Source organism: Arvicola amphibius, chromosome 15, assembly GCF_903992535.2.
Source record: "Arvicola amphibius chromosome 15, mArvAmp1.2, whole genome shotgun sequence".
In the NCBI taxonomy this organism is placed as follows: Eukaryota; Metazoa; Chordata; class Mammalia; order Rodentia; family Cricetidae; genus Arvicola; species Arvicola amphibius.
Window position 1 is genome coordinate 26018309 of NC_052061.1, and position 12230 is coordinate 26030538.

Consider the following 12230-nt stretch of genomic DNA (forward strand, 5'->3'; position numbering starts at 1 on the left):
TCAAACTATGGACCAAAATAAACCCTTTCCCTCATAAGTGGCCTCTGTCAGATCTGTTGTCATAGCAGTAAGGAAACTAACACAATAGGAAACTTAAAATAGAAAAGACAGAATATTTAAGAATAAGCAACATGTGGAACATCACACTGTGCTTGATGGTTAAATATAGCCCTACACCAAGTGAGGTGAGAGCCAGTATACCTATTTCTTTCTTGTGGTCAATGAAAAAAAAACCTGTTTTCTTTGTCACCAAGAGGAAAACATGCTTAGTAAACTAGTTACTTTTCTTTTTTAATTTTTATTTATTTATTTAAAAATTTCATTCCAACCATAGTTTTTCCTCCACCCCTTTTCCTACCCCCACCTCCCTTAACTCACCCCACATCCATTCTTTCTAATGGATAAGGGCTTCCAAGGAGAGTCAAAGTCAAGTCTGGCATATTATGTTGGAGCAGAACCAAGCCCCTACTCCTGCATTGAGTCTGAGCATAGCATCCCACCATAGGGAATGGGCTCCAACAAGCTAGCTCATCCACCAGGGATAGAACCTGGTCCTACTGCCAGGGGACCCTCAGATAGTCCAAGCTTCACCACTGTCTACCACATATGGAATGTCTAGTTCAGTCCCATTGAGCCCCACAGCTGTTGGTCTGGAGTTCATGAGTTTTCACGAGTTTGGCTCAGTTGTCACTGTAGATTTCTCTGTCATGATCTTGACCTCCCTTGCTCAAATATTCGCTGCTCCCTCTCTTCAATTATATTCCCAGAGTTTGGCCTGTTGTTCAGTTTTGGATCTCTGCCATCTGGTTCCATCAGTTGCTGGATAAAGTTTCTATGATGATAATTGGGGTATTCAACAATATAGTTTCTGTTTTTCTGAGTTGGACTTCTACTTCTGCTATCCCAATTATTCTTAGGTTTGGTCTTTTCATGGTGTCCCGTATTTTCTGGATATTTTGTGTTATGCTTCTGTTAGATTTAATGTTTTATTTGACTGATGAGTCTAATTCCTTTATATCTTCAATGCTTAAAATTTTCTCTTCCATCTCTTATATTCTCCTTTTTATGTTTGCCCGTGTTGTTACTGATCATTTTTCCATATTTTTCATTACCAGAACTCCCTCAGTTTGTGTTTTTTATTGTCTCTATTTTGGTTTTCAAGACTTTAGTTGTTTTTTTTAATATGCAACGCTTCATGAATTTGCGTGTCTTCCTTGCGCAGGGGCCATGCTAATCTTCTCTGTAGCATTCCAATTTTAGTATATGTGCTGCCAAAGCGAGCACAAGACTTGTTTTTTCTTTCACCTGTTCATTTCTTTTTCTTGGTTTTCTTTAAGGGATTTGTTGATTTCTTACAATTTTTTTCTTTTTTTTTTGTTTTTTTCCTCCACTCTTGTGAGAGAATTTCTCATTTCCTCTTTAAGGACCTCAAGCATTCTCCTAAAGTTATTTTTTGGGTCTTTTTCTTCTACTTCATCTGTGTAGGGGTATTCAAGTCTTGCTGTTTTAGAATTATTAGTTTCTGTTGGTGTTATGTTGCTCTTTGTGGTGCTGAGTATGTTCTTGTCTACTCATCTTTTCGTATGATTAGTGCATTTGGGGGTCATGTCTCTATTGATTACTCTTCCAGGAGCCAATGGAGCCAAAGCTCAAATGTTTGTTCCTCATGGTGGAGTTAGGGTCATGGTTCCAATCAAGCTAGAGTTCACTCAGAGTTCCTTAAGATTGCTAGGTGCTCTTGGAGGTTGCTCTGCAATTTCAGATGTCATTTGAGCATGCTCCCTGGAGGTGGCTTTCCTCGGCCTGCTTCCATGCAGGTTGCTGGCTTGGGCCTGCTCCTGTATAGGTTCTCACTCAGGTTTAGTCCCATGGAGGAGGTTGGTTTGGGCCTTCTTTGGAGCATGTCACTGACTTGGGCTTGTTCTGGAGAAGATTTCTGGCTAGGGCCTACTCTGGCAGAAGTTACTCCTTCAGGCTTGTTCCAGAAGAGGTTGTTGGCTCAGTCCTGCTTCCATGGGGGTCCGTGTCTGGGGCCTGCTACTGCAAGGTTCCTGTCCTGGACCTGGTTCCACCAAGGTTGCTGACTTAGGCCTGGTCCTGTGGAGGTCCCTGGCTCTGGCCTGTTCCAGTGGAGGTTGCTGGCTTGGACCTGGTCCTAAGAAGATTGCTTGCTCAGGCCTGGTCCCACAGAGGTTGGAGACTCTGGCCTGCTCTGGTGGAAGAGGAAAGCTCAGTCTGCTCCCACAGAGGTCACACGTTTAGGCCTGCCTCCTCAGAGGTCGCTCCCTCATACCTGCTCCAGTGGAGGTCTCTTGCTTGGGCATGCTCTAGCAGAGGTTGCTGCTTCAGGCCTGCTTCCACAGAGGCAGCTGACTAAAGCTTTCTCAGAATTTACTTTATTTAAGGTAAATAAAGTAGGCTTAAGACAACCATTTGTGATTTTCAGATATTCACTGCTCAAGGCACCTGGATTAAGGATGAGCTGTGAATAAAGTTTGGATAGTATTTGGTGATGGTATGCAGACCATTTAAATTTCATTGTAGGTGAGAGACATTTTCTGGCTCCCTTAAAAAAAAGAAAATTGAATGACTAGTTGAGTCACAGCATGTGGAACTGATAAGCCTGGTTTTCCAATGGTTAAATTGGGTCTTGGTAATTCTTTTTTCTTTTTATTGTTTTTTATTGAGCTATATATTTTTTTATGTTCTGCTTGCTTCCATTCTTCTCCCCTCCAACCTACTCCCATGGTCCTCATGCTCCCAATTTACTCAGGAGATCTTGTCTTTTTCTACTTTACATGTATATTAGAACCATATATATCTCTCTTAGGGTCCTCTTTGTTGTCTAGGTTCTCTGGGATTGTGAATTGTAGGCTGGATTTTTTTTTGTTTTATGTCTAAACGCCACATATGAGTAAGTATATATTATATTTGTTATTCTGGGTATGGGTTACCTCACTCAATATGATGTTTTCTCGATCCATCCAATTGCCTGCAACTGTCAAAATATCATCATTTTTTCCCACTGTGTAGTACTCCATTGTATAAATGTACCACATCTTCTTTATCCATTTTTTGGTTGAGGAGCATTTAACTTGTTTCCAGATTCTGCCTATGACAAACAATGCTGCTATGAACACAGTTGAGTGCATGTCCTTGTAGTAGGATTGAGCATCCTTTGAGTACATACCCCAAAGTGATATTGTTGGGTCTTGAAGTAGGTAATTTGATGATTTTCTGAGATATTACAATACTGAAATCCAAAGTGGCTGTGTCAGTTTGCAATCACACCAGCAATGGAGGAGTGTTCCCTTTACCCTACATCCATTTCAGCATAAGTTTTCATCAGTGTTTTTGACCTTGATCATTCTGACAGGTATAAGATGGAATATCAGAATTGTTTTTATTTCCACTTCTCTGAAGGTTCAGGGTGTTGAGCATTTCCTCAGTGTCTTTCAGCCATTTTAGAGTCTTCTGTTGAGAGTTCTCTGTTAGGTCTGTACCCCATTTTTTAAACTAGATTACTTGTTCTTTTGATGACCAATTTCTTGAGCTCTTTGTATATTTTGAAGATCAGTCCTCTGTTCAATGTGGGACTGGTGAAGAACTTTTCCCATTCTGTAGGCTGCCATTTTGTTTTGTTAAGCATTTCTTTTGTTTTACGGAAGCTTCTCAGTTTCAGGAGGTCCCACTTAATAATTGTTCTCTCATTGTCTGTGGCTACTGGTATTGTATTTAGGAAGTGCTCTCCTGTGCCAATGTGTTTAAGTGTACTTCCCATTTTCTCTTCTTTGAGGTTCAATGTAGTAGGTTTTATGTTGAAGTCATTGATCCATTTGGACTTGAGTTTTGTGCATGGTAATAGATATTCCATTTCTCTACATATTGATATACAGTTATGCCAGCACCATTTGTTGAATAGGCTTTCTTTTTTCTTTTTTATATTTTTCGCTTCTTTGTCAAAAATCAGATGATTGTAGGTGTGTGGATTAATATCTGTTTCTTTTTTAATTTTGTTCTTTTGGTCCTCCTGCCTGTTTTTATGCCAAAACCATGCTGTTTTCAGTACTCTAGCTCTGGAGTAGAGTTTGAAGTCAGGGATTGTGATGCCTCCAGAAGTTCTTTTATTGTACAGGATTGTTTTGGCTATCCTGGTTTTGTTGCCCTTCCATATGAAGTTGAGTATGGTTCTTTTGAGGTCTGTGAATAATTTTGCTAGGATTATGATGGGCATTGATTTGAATATGTAGACTGCTTTTAGTAAGATTGCCATTTTTACTATGTTTATTCTACCTACCCAAGAGCATGGGAGATCTTTCCATTTTCTGGTGTCCTCTTCAATTTCTTTTTTCAAAAACTTAAAGTTCTTGTCATACAGGTCTTCCATTTGTTTGGTTAGAGTTACTCCAAGGTATTTTATGTTATTTGTAATATTATGAAGGGTAATGTATCTCTGATTTCTTTCTCAGCCCTTTTATCACCTGTATAAATGAGGGCTACTGATTTTTTTAAGTTAATCTTTTATCCTGTTACATGACTGAAGGAGTTTATGAGTTGTAGAAGTTCCTTGGTAGAATTTCTGGGGTCACTTATACAATCTATTGTGAGAGTTTGACTTCTTTTTTTGATTGGTATCCCTTTGATCTACTTTTGTTGTTTTAGCTAGAACCTCAAACACTATATTGAATAGATAAATATATAGAGAGAACAACCTTGTCTTGTTTCTGATTTCAGTGGGATCATTTTGACTTTCTCTCCATTTAGATTGATGTTGGCTGTTGGCTGGCTGTATATTGCCTTTATTATGTTTAGGTGTGTTTTTTATTCCTGCTTTCTCCAAGACTTTTAATACAAAGAGATTTTGTATATTATAAGACATTTTCATTGTCCTATGACATGATCATGTGGGTTTTGTCTCTTTGCTATATTATAAAAAAATGTGGGATTACATTGATAGATTTTCATACGTTGAACCATCTCTGGGATAAAGCCTACTTGGTCATGGTGGATGATCTTTCTGATGTGTTTTTGGATTCTATTTGCCAGTATTTTACTAAGTATTTTTGCTCTAATGTTTTGGGAGAAATTGGTCTGTAATTCTCTTTCTTAGTTATGTCTTTATGTGGTTTTGGTATCAGGGTAATTATAGCCTCATAAAAAGAGTTTGGCAATCTTCCTTCTGTTTCTATTGTGTGGAACAACTTGAGGAGTATTGGTATTAGTTCTTTGAAAACTTTGTACAATTCTGCACCGAAACATTCTGTTCCTGGGCTTTTTGTGGTTGGGAGACTTTGATGACTGTTTTAATTTCTATAAAAGATAAAGTTCTATTTAATTTGATTATCTGGTCTTGATTTAAGTTTGGTAAGTGTATTTTTTCAGAAAATTGTCCATTTACAATCTTTTGGAGTAGAGGATTTCAAAATATTACCGAATAGTTCTCTGAATTTTCTCTGGGTCTGTTGTTATGTCTCCCTTTTCTTTTCTGATTTTGTCAATTTAGATATTCTCTCTCTGCCTTTTGGATGGGTTGGTTTATTTTGTGGATTTTCTTGAAGAACCAATTCTTTGTTTCATTAATGCTTTGTATTGTTTTCTTTGTTTTATTTTGTTGATTTTAGTTCTCAGTTTGAATGCTTCCTGCCATCTATTCCCCTGGGTGAATTGGCTTATTTTTGTTCTAGAGGTTTCAGGTGTTCTGTTAACTAACTTGTCCAAAATTTTTCAGCTTCTTCTTGTAGGCATTTAGTGCTATGAATTTTCCTCTTAGCACTACTTTTATTCTGTCCCATAAGTTTAGGTATGTTGTGCAGTAACTTTCATTGAATTTTAGGAAATCTTTAATTTCTTCCTTTATTTCATCCTTGCCCCATTGATGATTCAAACAAGCATTGTTTAATTTTCATGTGTTTTGGGTTTTCTGAAATTAGTTTTGCTGTTTAATTCTAAATTCAAGTCATGGTGATCTGATGCAATAATGGGGTTATTTCAATTTTTTGTGTCTGTTGAGGTTTGCATTGTTATCTAGTATGTGGACAATTTCTGAGAAGGCTCCATGAGGTACTGAGAAGAAATATTCTTTCATATTTAGATGCAATGTTCTATAGATACCCATTTAGTCTATTTGAGTCATAGCATCTGTGAGTCCATTATTTTTTCTATAAAGATTCTGTCTGACAGACCTGTCCAGTGGTGAGATTGGGGTGTTAAAGTCTCCCACTATTGGTGTGTGGGTTTTAATGTGTGATTTAAGCGTTAGTAGTGTTTCTTTTACATATGAGGGTGCCCTTATATTTGGGGCATAGATGTTCAGTATTGAGATTTCCTCTTGATATATTTTTCCTGTAACTAATATGAAATATCCTTCTTTGTCTTTTTTGATTGATTTTAGTTTGACATCTATTTTGTTAAATATCATGATAGCTATACCAGCTTGTTTCTTAGGTCCATTTGATTGGAAATTTTTTGAAAAACACTTTACTCTGAGGTGATGTCTGTCTTTAAGGTTGATGTGTGTTTCTTGTAAGCAGCAGAAGGATGGACTCTGTTTTTGTATCCAATCAATTAATCTGTATCATTTTATAGGTGAGTTAATTCCATTTATATTAACAGATATTAATGACCAGTGATTGCTAGTTCCTCTTATTTCAGTTTTCATTGTTGGTGATGTTATTATGTTCTCCCCCCACTTTTGGGATTTTCTGCAGTGTGATGATCTATTGTCTGTGTTTTATGGATGTGAATAACTTTTTTGTTTGGAGTTTTCCTTCTAATAGTTTGTGTAGGGCTAGATTTGTTGTTAGATATTGCTTAAATCTGGTTCTGTCATTGAATATTTTGTTTTGACCATATATGGTGAATAAAAATTTTGTTGGGTATGGGCTAGGTATAGTCTGGGCTGGCATCTGTGGTCTCTTAATATTTGCATAACACTTGACAAGAATCTTCTGCCTTTCATTGTTTCAGCTGAGAAGTCAGGTGTAATTCTGGTAGCTCTGACTTTATGTTATTTGGCCTTTTACCTTTGGATCTCTTGGTATTCTTTTTAATTCTGTATCTTTTGTGTTTTGATTATTATGTGGTGAAGGGACTTCTTGTCCAGTCTATTTGTTGTTCTGTAAGCCGCTTGCCTCTTTATAGGCTTGTCCTCCTTTAGGTTGGGAAAGTTTTCATCTGTGATTTTGTTGAATATGTTTTCTGAGTCTTTGAGCTGGAGTTCTTCTGTTTATTCTATCCCCATTATTCTTAGGTTTGGTCTTTTGCAGATGTCTCATATTTCTTAGCTATTAAGATTTTGTAAGATTTAACATTTTCTTTGACCAATGAATCTACTTTCTCTATCGTATCTTCAACAACCCCTGAAATTCTTTTTTTCCAAATGCTAATATGATTATTTCACAACATTGTGCCTTTGAAATGTGAGATATGTGAGATTGTGCAATTGGTTCTTTGTATTTATAAGTTCTATTTTTTTTTTTTTTTTTTTTGGTTTTTCGAGACAGGGTTTCTCTGTGGCTTTGGTGCCTGTCCTGGAACTAGCTCTTGTAGACCAGGCTGGCCTCGAACTCACAGAGATCCACCTGCCTCTGCCTCCCAAGTGCTGGGATTAAAGGCGTGTGCCACCACCGCCCGGCCAAAGTTCTAATTTTGGGGGGGGGGGTTATTTTTCCACTCAAAAATTTACACTTCCAACCCTCCTCCCATTCCTCTCCCACTCCCCACAAACCCTGCTCCTTCCTACTCCCTCCTTAAGAGAGGGCAGGGAACCCTGCTCTGTTGGAGGTTCAAGGCCCTTCCCCCTACATCCAGGCCTAGGAAGCTGTGCATCCAAATAGACTAGGGTCCCAAAAAGCCAGTACATGCAGTAGAAACAAGTCCCAGTGCTTTTATCAATGGCTTCCCAGTCAGCCCCAATTGTCAGCCACATTCAGAAAGTCCGGTTTGATCACATGCTCCTTCAGTCCCGGTCCAGGTGGACTTGGTGAGCTCCCATTAGAACAGGCACACCACCTCAGTAGGTAGACCAACCCCTCGCGGTCCTGACTTCCTTGCTTATCTTCTCCCTCCTTCTGTTCTTCAACTGGTCCTTGGGAGCTCAGTCCATTGCTCTGAAAAGGGTCTCTGTCTCTATCTCCATCTGTCACAGGATAAAGATTCTATGGTGATATTCGAGATAATCATCAGTGTGATAGTGGAGCAAGGACCGATCAGGCACTCTCACCTCTGCTGCCCAAAAACCTAGCTGGGGACATCCCCATGGACACCTGGGATCCCCTCTAGAGCCAAGTCTCTTGCCAGCCCTAAAATGGCTCCCTTAATGTAGATATCGTCTTCCCTGCTCCTATATCCACCCTTCCTCCATCTCCACCCTCCCACTCCCCCCAAGCTCTCCCTATTCTTTCCTTTCTCCCTCTCTCTCCCCCTCTTGACTTCCCCTAACTCAACCCCCATATTTACCCCACCCCCATGCTTCCAACTTTTGCCTGACAATCTTGTTCTCTTCCAATCCAGGAGGATCTATATATCTTTTTCTTTTGGGTTCACCTTATTATTTAGCTTCTCTAGGATTGTGAGCTATAGGCTCAATATCCCTTATTTATGTCTAGAATCCACTAAAGAGTGAGTACATACCATATTCATCTTTTTGGGTCTGGGTTATCTCAAACAGGATGGTGTTTCTCTTTCCATTCATTTACATGCAAAATTCAAGATGTCATTGTTTTTTTTCCACTGAGTAGTACTCTAATGTGTATATGTGTCACATTTTCTTTATCCATTCTTTCATTGAGGGGCATCTAGGTTGTTTCCAGGTTCTGGCTATTACAAATAATGCTGCTATGAACATAGTTGAACAAATGCTTTTGTAGTATGATTGGGCATTTTTTGGGTATAATCCCAAGAGTGGTATTGCTGGATTCTGAGGTAGGTTGATTCCCAATTTCCTGAGAAACCACAACACTGATTTCCAAAGTGGTTGCACAAGTTTGCATTCCCACCAGCAATGAATGAGTATTCCCCTTACTCCACATCCCTTACAGAATAGGCTATCATTGGTGTTTTTTATTTTAGCCATTCTGACAGGTGTAAGATAGTATCTCAAAGTTGTTTTGATTTGCATTCCCCTGATAGCTAAGGAAGGTGAACATGTCCTTAAGTATCTTTTGGCCATTTGAAATTCTTCAGTTGAGAATTCTCTGTTCAGATCAGTACCCCATTTTTTAATTGGGTTAATTAGAATTTTAATGTCTAGTTTCTTTAGTTCTTTATATATTTTTGAGATAAGACCTTTGTCTGATACAGGGTTGGTGAAGATTGTCTCCCATTCAGTAGGATGACTTTTTGTCTTTATGACAGTGTCCTTTGCTTTACAGAAGCTTCTCAATTTCAGGAGGTCCCATTTATTCAATGTTGCTCTTATTGTCTGTGCTACTGGGGTTTTATGTAGGAAGTAGTCTTCTGTGCCCATGTGTTGCAGTCTACTTCTGACTTTTTCTTCTATCAGGTTCAGTGTAGTCAGATTTATATTGAGGTCTTTAATCCATTTGGACTTGAGTTTTGTGCATGGTGATAGATATGGATCTATTTTCATTCATCTACATGTTGACATCCAGTTATGTCAGCACCATTTGTTGAAGATGCTTTCTTTCTTCCATTGTATACTTTTAGCTCCTATGTCAAAAATCAAGTTTTCATAGGTTTGTGGGTTAATATCTGGGTCTTTGATTCGATTCCATTGGTCAACATCTCTGTTTTTATGCCAGTACCAAGCTGTTTTCATTACTGTGGCTCTATAATAGAGTTTGAAGTCAGGGATGCTAATGCCTCCAGAAGTTCCTTTATTGTATAGGATTGTTTGGGATATCCTGGGTTTTTGTTTTTCCATATAAAGTTGATTATTGTTCTCTCAAGGTCTGTGAGGAATTTTGTTGGGATTTTGATGGGGACTGCATTGAATTTATGGATTGCCTTTGGTAGAATTGCCATTTTTACTATGTTGATCCTACCCATCCAAGAGCATAAGAGATCCTTCCACTTTCTGGTGTCCTCTTCAATTTCTTTTCAAAGCCATAAAGTTCTTGTCAAATAGATCTTTCACTTTCTTGGTTAGTGTTACCCCAAGATACTTTATGCTATTTGTGACTATCATGAAAGGTGAAGTTTCTCTGATTTCCCTCTCTGCTTCTTTATTCTTTGTGTATAGGACAGCAACTGATTTTTTGAGTTGATCTTGTATCCTGCCACATCACTGAAGGTATTTATCAGCTGTAGTAGTTCTTTGGTAGAGTTTTTGGGGTCACTCATGTGCACTATAATAACATCTGCAAATAACAAAACTTTGACTTCTTCCTTTCCGATTCAAATTCCCTTGTTCTCCTTATGTTGTCTTATTGCTATTGCTAGAACTTCAAGCAATATGTTCAAGAGATATGGAGAAAGTGGACAACCTTGTCTTGTTCCTGATTTTAGTGGAATGGCTCTGAGTTTCTCTCCATTTAATTTGATAGTAGTTGTTGGCTTGCTGTATATTGTTTTTATTATATTTAGATATGATCCTTGTATCCCTAATCTTTACAAGACCTTTATCATAAAGGGGTGTTGAATTTTGTCAAATGCTTTTTCAGCAACTAATGAAATGATCATATGGTTTTATCTTTCAGTTTATTTATATGATGGATTACATTGATAGATTTTTGTATGTTAAACCAGCCTTGCATCTGAGGGATGAAACCTACTTGATCAAAATGAATTATTTTTTGATGTGTTCTTAGATTTGGTTTTCAGTATTTTCTTGAGAATTTTTACATCAATGTTCATGAGTCAGATTGGTCTGTAATTTTCTTTCTTGATTGTGTCTTTGTGTGATTTTGGTATCAGGGTAACTGTAGTTTCATAAAAAGTGTTTGGCAATGACTCTTCTGTTTCTATTACGTGAAACACATTAACAAGTATAGGTATCACCTCTTCTTGGAAGTTCTAGTAAAATTCTTCATAAAACCATCTGGTCCTTGGCTTTTTTTGGTTGGGAGTTTTTTTATGACAGCTTCTTGGTGTAGGAGGTCTTTCTTTCTATGTGTTTCTTTCATTAGTTGAATAAAAAACTGCCTTGACCTTTTGATCTGGCAGCCCTTAGGTGGGTGGAGTAGACAGAACAGAATTCTTGGAGGAAGAAGGCAGGCAGAGAGAGCCATCATGGAGCCAACCAGGAGGTCAGAAATGCTGAATCTTTCCCTGTAAGCCACAGTCATGTGGTGATACACAGATTTAATAGAAATGGGTTAATAAAGATGTGAGAGTTAGCAAATAAGAAGATAGAGCTAATGGGCCAGGCAGTAATTTAATTAATATAATTTCCTTGTGGTTATTTGGGGGTTAAACTAGCTGGGCAGTGGGACATGGCCCACTCCTCATACTATAGCTTCTATTTCCTCACTACTTTTAGGTCTATTTAAATTGTTCACCTGGTCTTAATTCAATTTTGGTATATGGTATTTATCTAAAAACAAGTCCATTTCTTTTACATTTTCCAACTCTGTGGCATATCTGCTTTTGTAGTAAGACCTAATGATTCTCTGAATTTCCTCAGTGTCTGTTGTTATGCCCCCCTTTTCATTTCTGGTCTTGTTAATTTGTGTGCTCTCTCTGCCTTTTGATTAGTTTGGCTAGGGATTTGTCAATCTTGTTGATTTTCTCAAAGAACCAGCTCTTTGTTTCATTGATTTTTTGGATTGTTTTCTGTGTTTCTATTTTGTTGATTTCAGCCCTCAGTTTGATTTTTCCAGTCTTCTACTCCTCCTGGGTGAGTCTGCTTCTTTTTTTTTTTCTAGAGCTTTCAGGTATGCTGTTAAGTCTCTAATGTGTGCTTTCTCCATTTTCTTTATGTGGGCACTTAGTGCTATGAACTTTCCTCTTAGCACTGCTTTCATAGTGTCTTATAGGTTTGGGTATGTTGTGTCTTTATTTTCATTGAATTCATGGAAGACTCTAATTTCATTCTTTATTTCTTCCCTGACCCAGGAAACCCCTGAAATTCTTTCTTCCATTTCTTGTATTCTGCTCTTAAGTCTTGCATTTCTAGTACCTTGAAAGAGATTGTGAATAAATTATTCCACTTGCTCAGTATTAAGTATAATAAGGACTTTTTTATTTAAGGGAAACTCACAGATCACAGTCTTCTTCATGAAGAGGAACCAGAACCAAATCCGGTAACCAGGCATGAGAGGAGAGAGAGG

The 12230-nt window shown here is 38.0% G+C and overlaps 1 non-coding gene across 1 annotated transcript; it reads right to left on the reverse strand.

Moving 5' to 3' along the window:
• Window positions 1-1177: 1177 nt before the first annotated feature.
• LOC119802411 lies at window positions 1178-1284 on the reverse strand. The gene has a single exon (XR_005283423.1). It is a non-coding gene; the product is annotated as a U6 spliceosomal RNA (small nuclear RNA).
• Window positions 1285-12230: the final 10946 nt, after the last annotated feature.